Source organism: Haplochromis burtoni, unplaced genomic scaffold, assembly GCF_018398535.1.
Source record: "Haplochromis burtoni strain Fernald_Lab_line unplaced genomic scaffold, NCSU_Asbu1 Contig_50, whole genome shotgun sequence".
Taxonomy (NCBI): Eukaryota; Metazoa; Chordata; class Actinopteri; order Cichliformes; family Cichlidae; genus Haplochromis; species Haplochromis burtoni.
Genome location: NW_024582411.1, coordinates 857714 through 870564, shown reverse-complemented (window position 1 = coordinate 870564; position 12851 = coordinate 857714). Strand labels below are relative to the sequence as shown.

General features: G+C 41.1%; 1 protein-coding gene across 3 annotated transcripts in view; it reads right to left on the bottom strand.

The window, feature by feature from the left end:
- Window positions 1-12851, bottom strand: part of zfhx3 (zinc finger homeobox 3) — a 284113-nt gene that overhangs the window by 225084 nt on the left and 46178 nt on the right. Inside the window, exon 2 of one of the 3 annotated variants that reach the window (XM_014335913.2) lies at window positions 5048-5156. The exons of 1 other annotated variant lie outside the window; for it this stretch is intronic. The gene's annotated coding sequence lies outside the window, so the exon portion shown is untranslated. The remainder of the gene's footprint in view (window positions 1-5047; window positions 5157-12851) is intronic. One more of the 3 variants, XM_042220537.1, reaches the window with a different exon arrangement.

Below are 12851 nucleotides of genomic sequence, written 5' to 3'. Positions count from 1 at the left end.
ACACACACACACACACACACACACTCCCCCTTTTTATTTCAACGAAGATTATTCTTCTACTGTGCTTTTGTTGGCTGCTGTGTGCGCGCTTGGCTGTGTGCGCATGTCTCTGGGAGCTTTACATTTTAATGTAAGGTGAAAGCAGAGGCCAAAAAAAAGAGATCATTTTAATTATTATTTTTTTTTATTGTTTCTTTTCTTTCTTTCTTTTTTTTAAATGTATGTGGTCGGGTTTCTTTTCCGGGCTGTCGGGCACAGTGCCATCCTCCTACGGAATTAACCATATCACGCTCCTCTAAGCACGTGTCAGGTTAACAAAAGGCGGAGCGCTTAAAAAAAGGCTGAGGCCGGGAGGCGGACGTGTGCTTGTTTCTGTGCCAAAGTTTGTCACTCTCATTTGAATGTGAATGGTATTTACCACTGAGAGCTGCTTAAGGAGCTCGTGCCTACAATACACAACCTCCCTTTTCTGAAGGATTTTTCAATTAGCGCCCCCACCCTCCCCTTCTGCACTAATCGGGGCTAATTAGGCCTTATCGCGGGGTAATAGCTTGTATTAATTGCCTCGCGGGCCAACTGTTGAGGAATTTGACGAGTGATCCAATTGAATCTGACAAGTTTATTCCGTCTATTTAATATTCATTATATTCTAATAGGACACTTGTTAGCATGAGTACACCAATTAGGGCCAATCTTGTACTCAACATGTTGTTTTTTAATCGTTTTCGTAAATATATATATATATATATTTATTTATTTAAAGTTTTCTTTAATTTGTTCTTGTTTTGTTGTTGTTGCTATTGTGAGTAGAAAAAACATTTTTTTTAAATTATGATTTTAATTGTGAAAAGAGCGACATAAATAATCCCAATTTTTTTCTTAAGACTAAATTATTTATAATATAAACCTGACTTCAGTGTAATTTAAGTCAGAGTAGGGCCTGCTGTTTAATCTTTGCCAAATCGTTTTATGAGCCTCCGGATAAAAAATAACCCCAAACTTTTTTTTTTCATTATTTATCAAAGTTTAGCGGTAGAAAATATGGATAATAAACCTTCGCTTTTTTTTCCCGAGCAGGCAAACGAGTAGTGTTGGGACCTGCCACAATCAAGCGTTTCATCTACCTGAGTTTGTTTTCAAGATTCAAATCTAAACATCATTTATTTATCTTCAACCTCGGTGTCAGCCCCATCTCTTTCCCCACAACAGCGAAATAATAGTGTTTATTTAGCCTCCGTTATTAAGAGTTACTTTCAGTCATTCAAAGACCAAAGGGATTTCAAACATGACATCATATACTGCAAGAACTGACATATCGTGTAGAGGATAGGGCCTGTAGTCTTACATAGCCCAAACTGATGTGCAATAAAAATAGAAACCTGAAACATCAATGCAGGATGTAAACGGATCTACTGGCGAGAATGTTTGATCATTAATCAATTAACATTTATGAAACAAAATAGCCCGTTTTGTGGGTAAAAAGGAAAGAAAAAGAAAAAAGAAAGAAACAAAGAAAAAGCAAAAGAGGATGATGAATGTAGCAGGACCATCACCAAGACATTTAGAGTCGAGTAGGCCTTACAATTATTTGCTTGCCTTCTATTTATGTTGGTTTCCAGTAAGCCACAACCCCACCCTCTGTATCCTAAGATGGGCCGAAATTTAAAGCAGCTCTGGACAGCAGCGTGGGTGAGGGTAACGGGTGGCTGCAGTGTGAGGGGGCTAAACCCACCCTAAGTTGACCCCCTCCCTTTTTTTGTTTTGAACTCTACACATCACTTACCTTTCTCTTGGCTGAATATTTTATAGGCCCATCTGCATGCTGCTATTCAAAGGTTCAACATTCATGAGGCCTTTATCGCGGAAATTTAAGAAATATATACCTTCCTGAATATAAAATTTTAATCAATTTCAGGTTTCATTTCTTGATCAAAATTAATGCTGTAAGCCCGCAGAGCAGTGACACGCAGGCCAGTGTGGAGCACGGGAAATTCATAATCGCGAGATTTGTGTAAAAAACTGAACAAACGCAGATACGCAAATATGAAGGATTATATATATTTTAGAGAAATATTCAGGCGTCAGAGAACCAGTGGGTATTTGTCCTCCCTGTAAGAGTCGGTGAGCATTACTCACCCCTGCGCTGGGTGTAACAGCAGTCACTTGAAGGCATATGGCTCTCAGCTGCCCCCCCGCATTTGAACCCCCAAGCAGCTCCGGTGAAGTTCAAGGTCTCTGAAGCCAGTGACCATTACGGGAGCAGCGCGGACGCAGACAGAAGCGCCTGCTGTCTACATCCTGCCTGTCTGCCCGAATGTTCCAGCGCCAAATAAATAAACAACATGTCTTTTTTGTTTATTATTATTATTTGTATCATTATTATTATTTTTATTATTCAAATGCATAAAGAGTTGTAGACGATACATTTTAAATGAATCTCCACGAAATGTAAGACTTGAGAAATATCGAATTTAAGGTGGGTCGCCTACTTCATAAATATATTATTTTCCATTTAAATCGTTTAGACCACGATGGAAACTGAGAATCAGTAACCTTTCATTTTTAAAGTTTGTGACGAGGCCACCCAATTAGATTTTTTTTCCTCGTCATGTAAAAGTAAACAAAAAAGCTTAAGCCACACATTTTTTTAAAGCTGTATCAGGTGATTTGGGGCAAAATAGCAAAAAAATAAATAAATAAAAATAATAATAGTGCAAGCTGTATCATTACAGTGGTTGTAATACTTCTAATTTGGAAGCAGCTTGACTTCATTAAACCTTCAGGTGCCCATGTTTAGCAAAAGGCCGACAGTTATCTAAAAAGCATTACCTGGCATGTTTTTTAATCGTGCTTATTTCTTTATTTATTACTAATTATGTAATTTTAATTTCACGTTTGGAGTTGTGGAATGGCCTGTTAAATTTAAAAAAACTGTCATTAACACTTTCTTTATCTCAACTTAAGAACAAAATCATTTTATTTTAACTGTAAGGAGAAGCTCAGGTGTTCAGATTCAAGTAGTGATTTGTATGTGTATGTTTGTGGTTTCTCCAGAGTCAAATCCTTTGGGAAAAAAAAGATGGAGTGAGGAAAAATTAACTTTTTCTGATTTCCAGTCAATTTAAATAAAATTGGTTGTTTATTCTTTGGGTGAAAATGCTTTATTAATAAAGGCACATTCAGCTCAAGGATTATATAAGCAGCAATTTAATTTGAGCAGCAAAATGTTTTAGGTATTATGACAAAATTAAACGATGATATCTGGTCAGAAATTTTTCTTATGTGTTTTTTGCCAAGTGGCAGTCACAAGGAAATGTGCGACTAAACATTTTAGACTATGTTTTGAAAATGACCACGTTTGTTTAAAACGAGAGATGGAGAGGCAGAATGACAAAGGAAGGAAGAGGACAAGAGTAAGAAGATGCAGCGGATACAAAGATGAAGTGGAGGAGAAGAGGAAAAAAAAGCAGAGTGGAAGGTTATGAAGCAACAAAATCAGATGAATAGATGCAGCCAGTGGATGATAGGTGGTCCCAGGTGTCTCTAATGACATCAGCATGTGAGATATCCTGCATCTACATAGTGGAGGAGATCCTGTTTCCTCAGAAAGTCTCTCCATGAGAGACAGGTCACAGCCAATAGCCTCTGCCTGACATATAATTGGTGATATTGATTATAGGTTATCATATGCTGCAGGCCATTTGTAAGATAATGCTGCAGGGGTTAATTTGTCAGCCATTAACCTTTTGGACTGGTGGATGTACGTGTAAATTAAGTTTAAAACAACTTCTAAATGGGTTACCTAGTGTCATCTAATAAATGGAATGCTAACATATTTAAGACATATTACAATACAACACCAAACAGCTTTTGATGGCAGGTTTTTGGGGTTTTTTGTTGTTGTTGTTTTTTTGTTTTTGGCAAAAAAAAAAAGACTGCTGAAAGCCTTGGCACATACTCTCCAAATTAACCCCCTCTGAAAAGTCCCAGAGCAGTGCCTACCATAAATTCTTGTGCTGACCCTTTAGAAAAATCTCTCTTCATCTAAAAATGAGAGTGACATTTACAGGAAACGCCTTTTCCTCTTTCCTCACATCTGTGAAGTAGCTGTTTGCCTACATGCCTACAGGACTTCGAAAGTTGATCTAACCTGTCAATCTGACTAATGGGACGAATGGAAACTCAAAACAGTGGCTAAAGTTTTTAATTATCCTTTTACCAGGTCGTGTGAATTTAATGCATATTGTTTAGTTTGGCAGTAAATAGAAAGAGAATAAACCATCATTTGGAAAACTAACAAATGTACTACTCATACTGCAACTTCAAGTTTAACAACCATTACTACCTTCAATACCATTTAAATTAATATCATCTTTCATTCTTTTTATTGTTTATTATTCTTATAATAATTTTTAGGAGCCCCACATTTTGGTGTAAAGAGGGAACAATGTTGCAAAGCAGTCAAACAGACTTATATGCTTGAGAATTATCACAGTTTGCCACATATTGTGCTTTTTTTTTTAACTCAGCAAGGAGTAACACATCAAATACACAAAATCACAGTAAAGAGAGAAGCTGTAACCTTTGTGAAAGTCGATCAGAGGCGATCAGAGGTGTAGAAGCACCTAGTACAGCCCAGAGCAGTAAAGACAACCCACTTCAACTTCAAAAACATGACATTTGCCACCTCAGAGCAGAAAATGTGTCTCTCTAACTCTACACCTGTAAACCTGCAAACCCACACATTGTGGAGCAAAAACCGAGCCATTCTAATTCAAGAAAACACTATTAAAAGTTACTCAGTAATGTGACTGCGTGCACTTGAGTATTGTCTTGCGTACAGTATGTGCGAGCGGTGTGTGTTTGTGTGTGTGAGAGAGAGAGAGAGTGAAAGAGTGAGGAGAGAGAGAGAGAGGGCGGGAGAGAGACAGTGTGAAAAAGAGGAAGCATGAGTGAGTGCTAGTCAGCAAATCAGTCAGTCAGCAAAGATCAGGTGACAAAGTGAGACAGAGCAGGGCAGCTCCACAGAGGAGGAAGGCATAGGTACCTGTTTGGAGTAGTCTGCTGGCGGGATCAGTCGTCCAACTTGGCATGCATTAATTATCCTCTTGGATAGATGGGTGCTCTATAGGCTTGCTTCTGACCCAGCATCCCTACTGTCCCACAGTCAAAGAAAAGGATGGATAGGAGCAAGAGAGAAAGAGGAAGAGAAATGGGACAGGGGGAGAGATGAGAGGGAGAGGGAGACAGAGAGAGAGAGAGATAGAGGGGTGAGTGAGAGTCAGATCCACTGCTGCCCTGACACCACGACTGGTCCACGTGAGATTGATCACACACTTGCACTCACACTGAGGCCTCTGCGGTGACAGGGGGGAACTGCCAAGGAGTAGCATGCTTTGTCTAGCCTGGGGGACACACATACACACATGCACGGACAGCCAGAATGCTGATGCACACGCTTGCATGTAAGTGACGTACACAGACACGTGCACGCGATGACACAGAAAAACACAAACGCACACATGGCCCGAGACTCACACGGTAAGATCTGGGTTACAGCTATAATTAAAGCCTTTTTTTTTAAGTTGAAGCCATCATTTCACTAAAATTGGACTTAATGTGCGTTTTACTACTTTTCCTCATTTTGCCATCCATTCTCAGAATTTGGTGATTCAGGAACCTTCATTAGCATTCACTGACTGCCCCCCATCCCTGCACATCTGTTCAGCAGGCTAATGCCTGTTATGTTGCGGAGCAGCTGAAAATGGACAACAAAATAAAAGGGGTCAAAAGTCTGGCACTGAGAAGCAAGGAGACTGTGATTACACACAATAGACAATAAAAGAGATGCATATGAGCAGCGGCAGTGTGCCTGGCCTTTGCACCTTCAGGGAGGACAAGGTTCACACTAATCTCATGAATGGCTTATGTATATATACATACACAAATATATGACATCTAGATCCACCATAGAGGAAGGAAGTTTAAAATTGACATGTGGATGTTAAAATGTGTTTTTTAATGAAATTGCCCCTCACTTTTTTTAACTGTCTTCTTATGATTCAAAGTTAAATGTTTAAAGTCTTTTTTAACATTTTTTTATTTTAGTGTCATTTTTTAAATAAATTATATACAGGCCGCGTCCTTCCATTACATAGATAATGTAAGTCAAATAAACTTGAACCAGTGAGATATGAGCAGTGATGGTGATGTTGAAAATCAATTTGCATTGCATTACCAAATATAAAGGCTAGTACTTCGGTTCTCTATTACTTAGAAAAATCACATTTCCCAAATCAACCGTCTCCTTCAGCCATCTTCTTCTGTCACCAACCAGGAGGGGCTGTCTCAGTCAGCTGGCCTTTGTATGCAGATTTATCTAGATGGACATGGCGTCCAGACCTCCGGTCCCCCATAGACCCTCTGGCTGAACTTGACTCTCATGACCGCAGAGGGAAAGGATGGGCCCCTCACCTTTGGTGAACCCTAGCCCCATCACCCTCACCTAGGGTATGGCGGCCTACAGGCGGGCCCACCTATCCAGTATCCAGCATTAGCAATCATTCTAGATTAAATTCAGGTCACTTTCCCAACAGCTATCATCACAGATAGCTGATCAATACTGGGACATTATCACAGAATGCTTCCTCAAACACAGTGTCAACATACGAGTTTTGGCCGGGGAGTGTGTGTGATCACTGAGGTGGAAAGGAGCCATGGCCTGGTGGTTACACAGAGGAGCCTCAGAGAGGAGAACCCTTTGAGCAGAGCTTGAACCCTGGGGGGCTGCAGGTTTGACTGACTATGTTGCTGAGCATGCTGGGCCACAACTTAAAAGGAGATCAGAGCGTTGTACCTCAGAGCAGCAAAGCCCTCTTCCTTCCTCCTCGTCTTTGCCGTTCTCTTTTTCTGCACACTCGCAGCCTAACAATTTTTTCATACTTGCCTACCACTGAAAATTTCTTTGTGAATTCTGGACTAAACATGCACAAAACGTGCAGGAAATGAACAAAAAAATTATCATAGCTTTTCTGTGGACATCAGAGCTGTTTCAAGGACATATTGTGACATGAAAGTTTTTCGTTTTACAAATTAATGAACATCACATTCTTGCTAATTACAATAAACAGATGCTTAAAAAAAGATGCCAGGTCTCATAAACAAATCCCATTTTTTGTCGGTGGATTTAAAAAAATGATTCTTATATAAACAAACATGGGTCTGTGGAGCCTTAAGGACCCATGTCCCACTCTTTTAATAACCCTGTGACCCATAGGTGCCAAAGTCAGCATGCATTCAAGAGTTGTTGTCTTACTTGGTTTCCCTTAGGGCCTTTTCTGCCATTCTAACCTTGTTTCTGATCCCGTCCTGCTCTGTGCTTTTCCCTCATGTCCTGTCTGGGTAACGCCATTTTCCCACTCCCCCTCAGTAAGTGTCTCATATATTGGCCTTATCGGAGGTCTATCTACACCACACAACATTTACTTTGCAGGAGCCCAGCAGAGAGAAAGCTTGTATCTTCATCAAACACCAGTCAGCAGAGAGAAAAGGGGGATTGAAGGACTGCTTTATGAATTATTAAGATTAAAATCTTTCTCATATTACCTATCCTTTCCTCCTTCCATTCCATTTTCCTGCCTTTCTTTTTCTTTTTTGGTTAAATTTTAAAACATTTATATCCCTCTGTTCCTGAGTAAACGAGCTCAGGGCCGATTTTCCATTAAAAATAAAAGTTGCAGAGAGGGGGGAAGAGAAGAAGGACGTAGCTTGGTCGGTTTTAGGTTTTAGTCATCTTTAATCAGCCCGGTGTTTCTGTGCTGGGGAAGAAAAGAGTCAGATGAAACAACCGGGTAATGATTTTTTTTCTCTCACTAGTTTTTTTCAGTCTTGGATGTTGAAAACTTAAAAGGAATGTAACAGAAAGGCTTTCTTACCTTTTATTATTACTGTCAGTGAGTCCTTGCTCATTTTGACTTTGTTCAGTGGTCTAAGCAATTTTGGAACTTATTAAAAAAATGATGCATTAACAATGTACTTGCCATTATCCTGGGTCAGGTGTTTCTGAATGGTGGATTCATGGCTCAGAGCCTGAGCATTTCTTTAATGATAGTCTGACTGTATCAAAGAGACTAGCCTTAACCTCTGATATGATCTTTTTCTCTTTTTTCTCATTTTTCCACAAAATGCCTTACCAGCTAGTTTAAATTGCATTAATTCATTTGTAGAAAATACATGAGCAGAAGCTCGTGGTCTTTTTCAAAGGCAGCGATTTCCCTCACATAAAATACGCTGCATTTCTGCGAAATGTTTTGTTTGACATGAGGAAGGAAATTGGTAGGTGGTGTTAAAAACAAAGCAACAAGAGCTGTGGTTCATTTCAATTTAACAGCACAGCATCTGACTTCATTAATTAATGCAGCCTGGTATACATGTCTGTTTGACTGACATAAAAGTTATTTGTTCATACTCTAACATGAACTGCCTTGATTGAGGACTGACTGAAAGAAGCCTAGAGAGTGTTTTTATAGTTCTGCCTTTGTTAAAAATTGTGCACATAAAACAAGCAGAGGCCCGAAAACCATTATTCAAGGAGACGACTTATGTCTGACTTGTGAGTATGTTTGCTTCTCTGATGGGTCATCATAAGCGGAGCGTAAAGATCAAAGGTCATAAGGCCCCACAGGAGTCATCGGGATCCAGGAAATAATCCGAGCACTCCGTAGAGGGCACTCAGTGTCGGCTGTGGACAAGTCATACAAGAAGTGAGAGTTAGCCGCATCACAGCGAGCAGCTAAAACAATGTGTGCATCTCACATAGTCTGTACTCCCAAGCCTGCTATTTATGATGCAGATGCAATAAGTGGAGCTTACCAATGTGGTCATACATCCTGAGTAGTGTGTGTCTAAATGTGCTCTTAATAAAATATTTCTGGGGCTGTGCAGAGTCGTGGTCCCTGTGCTCATTAGAGGTCTCTGACCAGCTTGATAAGTGCGGCTCTGCTCCATAATGATTTATTAAGGTGGGGGTGGGGAAGGCTGGTGGGTCCAAACTGCCTCAGGACACTCCAACCACAGAGACATTTAAGGGTAAAGGCTCGGAATAGAGGGTGCCTCTGAACAGATTTACATCATCCAAGATGCATTTGAAAATGAATTATGTAAGACGAAATGAAATACATAGGAGTTTCACAATTTTGCCGCCTTTTTCCCTCGCTCTTTTTTTTCCTACTCTTCCGTCTTTGAGAAGCTCTCATTGAGCATCGCCTTGAGGTAAATTCATGGCCAGGTGCTTTATACAGCAAAGCACTAATGGACAGACAGGGGGATATATAAGAAATAGTCTTTAAAAATGAATGGAAGTGAGATGGTCAGATGTGAGCAAATACACACGTCTCACTAACTGGCATGACCTAGGACAGACCCGGGACTGATGAGTTACACTAACTCTTCTTCATGTGGGCTCAATGGGGTGTCAGAGAATTTGTAAGGCTGGTGTTTGGTCTGTCGCACGTCTGCGAGGGTAAATTTAATTTAAAAATTAATACCAAACCTGTGCTTTTCGTAAATATGGTCTTTATATAAATGTAAGGCTTTCGGTTTGATAAAAAGAAAAGCTTTGCATGAGATCGAAGTCTGCAAGGTGCAAGAAAACAACATTTATACAATGTAGCGTGTAAATAAACGCATCCAAAATGTCACCAGTATTTTTAGGTGAGCTGTGGGGACTAGTTATGATACATTAAGGAAAAATCAAAGATTGCAAAAGACTTTATCTCAAAATGTTATCAATGCAACATGAAGGACCTTTTTTGCTGCTACTGTAAGTGCAGCTGTAATGTTCAGTAGTTATAAACTAATAATGGTCAATAAAAACGCATGTTTGATAATTCAGTGTCTGACACCAACAAAATTATTAGTAGAATAGTAAAGATAAGATAATTGCTATGAGATGAAGTTGGGTTGAATGATTCGATCTGTAAAGCAGGGTTTGAACAGGTGTGAGCTTGAGCTGGTCAGCAAACATTATGAGACAGGAGAGCTTGAGAGGCTAGTGAGTCATGGAGGCATCTCTACAGAGAAAAGCTTGGTATCCTCCAACAGAGGAAACAGGCTTAGTGGTTGGAGGATAGATCTTTTTTTTCCCTTGCCACAGTTAATTTTCAAATCTCCAACATCCTATGGCTGTCTGTTTTTCTTCTTCTTCTTTCTGTTTTTTCTGCTTTCGTTCTTTTCTTTTAAAATGAAACTGGAGCTGGGGCGGTGATAGTGATAGATGGCTCAGCGCTCTAACACTTTATCCAATCCGGCGCAGATTTCATCCAATAAAGAATCACTTGTGCACTCTCAAACTAAATGGAAGTCAGGCAGCGGAGAGAAAGGGTCTGCCGTGTGTTTCTGAGCTGCGAAAATCAAATTTTCTTAAAGCTGCCGCAGCACTGGCTGGCGGAAAAGGCAGCAACAGCCATGACTGGCCAGGGCCACAACGTCTGCACACACAATTTAATCCATCACAGAGCGCCTGACACCATATCAATCAACCTTTCATCAGTATGCCCCCCCTCCAACCACCCCACCCCAGAAAAAAAAACAACAATATTTCTATTCAATCACCTCTGACTGAACCAGGCCTGCAACCCAATGACCAATCGGGAGGACCAGAAAAGTCCATCTGGTTCAGAAATCCTTCCGCGTCAACATAAGCATAAAGTGGAGCACTGGACAAACACTGTGATTACAGAGCTTTTATTTGGGATACACCATCAAGTTGTCTGTCCTTTAACTTTTACTGTATGATGCTGTCCCACCACCTTTCCACCTTACCCCCTCCCATTGTTGTGCTTTGTTCCAGGAATATAGTCACTCTTACCCCCTTATGTTTCCCACAGGCTGTGGCTCCAGTGGCCTATGATTTATAATTCATAGGGGCCGCTTTTATATGGGACCTCAGTCTACCTGATACTCTGCCACTGGGCCTGTCCCAGGACAGTGGGAGTAGGGGGGGCTCTTCATTACCCCTGGCACCGAAGTACTAACATGACACCCACTTCTTTGAACCACTAAAAATATATGTAAATTGAACGTAATAATCTATTTTTCCCAGTCAGTGTGCAGAGTCACATTTCCAAAACAGATGCTTCCTATTGGCTTTTCTGTCAGCCATTTTGTTTTTAGTCAATGGTCCGCTCTGTTGATCTGATTCTTTCTGGGATTAATGCAGTTTAAAAATTTAACTGAACTTCCATTTTCCCCATCTAAGCATGGTCCTTTTCATGGGCATGAGTGACGGTGCTCTTCCTTCAGGACCTGTAAAGCTCAGGTCTCAGGGTATGCACATTACTTCCTGTCTGTTTTGCTCTCTGCTCTGACCTCCCTGCATACCAGAAAGGTCTCCAACCCAGGCTGTGCTCTGCACTTGGTTCTCTTGGCCTAGGGCTCTGCTTGGCCTCCATGCTCCACTGGCTTCCTAAACCCTGGTGAAGCTCCAAAAGGCCAAACACTGTAGCGTATGCCCAACCACCCACCAGTGTCTCTGGTTTGGCAATTGGGGGCGGGGGGGTGGGGGGAATTGAAAGATTGCCAGGAGCAGCTCAAATGACAAAGAGAGAGCAGCTCAGCCTAGATCAGACGTGTGTATTATTGTTGTTGTTACTAAGTGCTCCTGACTAATTATTCCTCCCTCATTTGCAAACAGAGCTGCTGCTAATTTACATATCAATGGGGCGAGCGAAGGGTATGATGTCAAGGAGTGCGGGTTAAGCGTGTGGCTAAGCTTGGGGAGCAGAGGCCATCAACCCTACAACAAACAGGACTCCCCCCACCCCCGGGTCCCATACCACCTCCCATCACTCCAGAATCCACAACACGAGCATCACACCCCCTGCTGTGTTAGCCTAATAAACAGACGAAACAGAATGGAAGATAGGCTGTTGTTTGGGCGAGGGGGGTGGGGGGGTGGGGGGGGGGGGACTGACTGACATAGCGAAGAGCTCTCTGCCAAATCAGCGGGTTGCCCCTGGATTAGTTCAGTTGTAACACAACCCCACGCTCCATGGAGATCATTTAGGCAATTATCAAGAACAAGGCCTGCTGCAGTGTTGAACAGCTCACTTCAAAGGCCTACACCAGATGAACAGTTACAGCACACTGGTCAATTTCCATACAAGCCACCCCTTCCCTCCCCACTCTCCTTCACTCACTCCTCTTCTACTTATGCCTCTAGGCATTTTGACTGTGCTAATGAACATAACACCCCCTTACCCACCCCAAACACACACTCCTAGCTACTGTATGATGAGAAGTTCATGATGCGCTCTCTGTTGTCCCTATGAAACGCAAAGAGAAACAGGCTGCAGCGAAGGACAAAAGTGCCTGCCAGACGCATCCCTTGCATCTGCCCCTGTTAACTGCGAGAAGCTGAAAGGTTTGCGATTTTGAACATGCAGAATATTCCTCTGCAATTTGTAAAACAGACGGGGTGCTGAAATGAAAAAAAAGGCGTCACTTTTAAAGTTAGTTTTCTTATCCTTTTAGATATTGATGGTAAAAGATTGAGGCTTCAGACTGTGCCTGACTCATAAAAATAACCACAAATTGTTAGTTCAGATGCACATTTCAAATAAAGATAATGGCTTAAAATTTTCATTTTCCCTGTCAGTGTGATTTCTTTTACTTTTCACTGGTGGCACCCCGGTCAGTAAGTGTGCTACTGCTACATAAACCTCTAGTAAGCTGCTGAAATAAACTGCTTGACATAAACTAAACAAAAAGTCAGCTGAACTACATGAGAGTATAAAATATATGAGAAATACATATTCAGCAGTAACCTTTCTGCGATCTAAAAAAATATTACT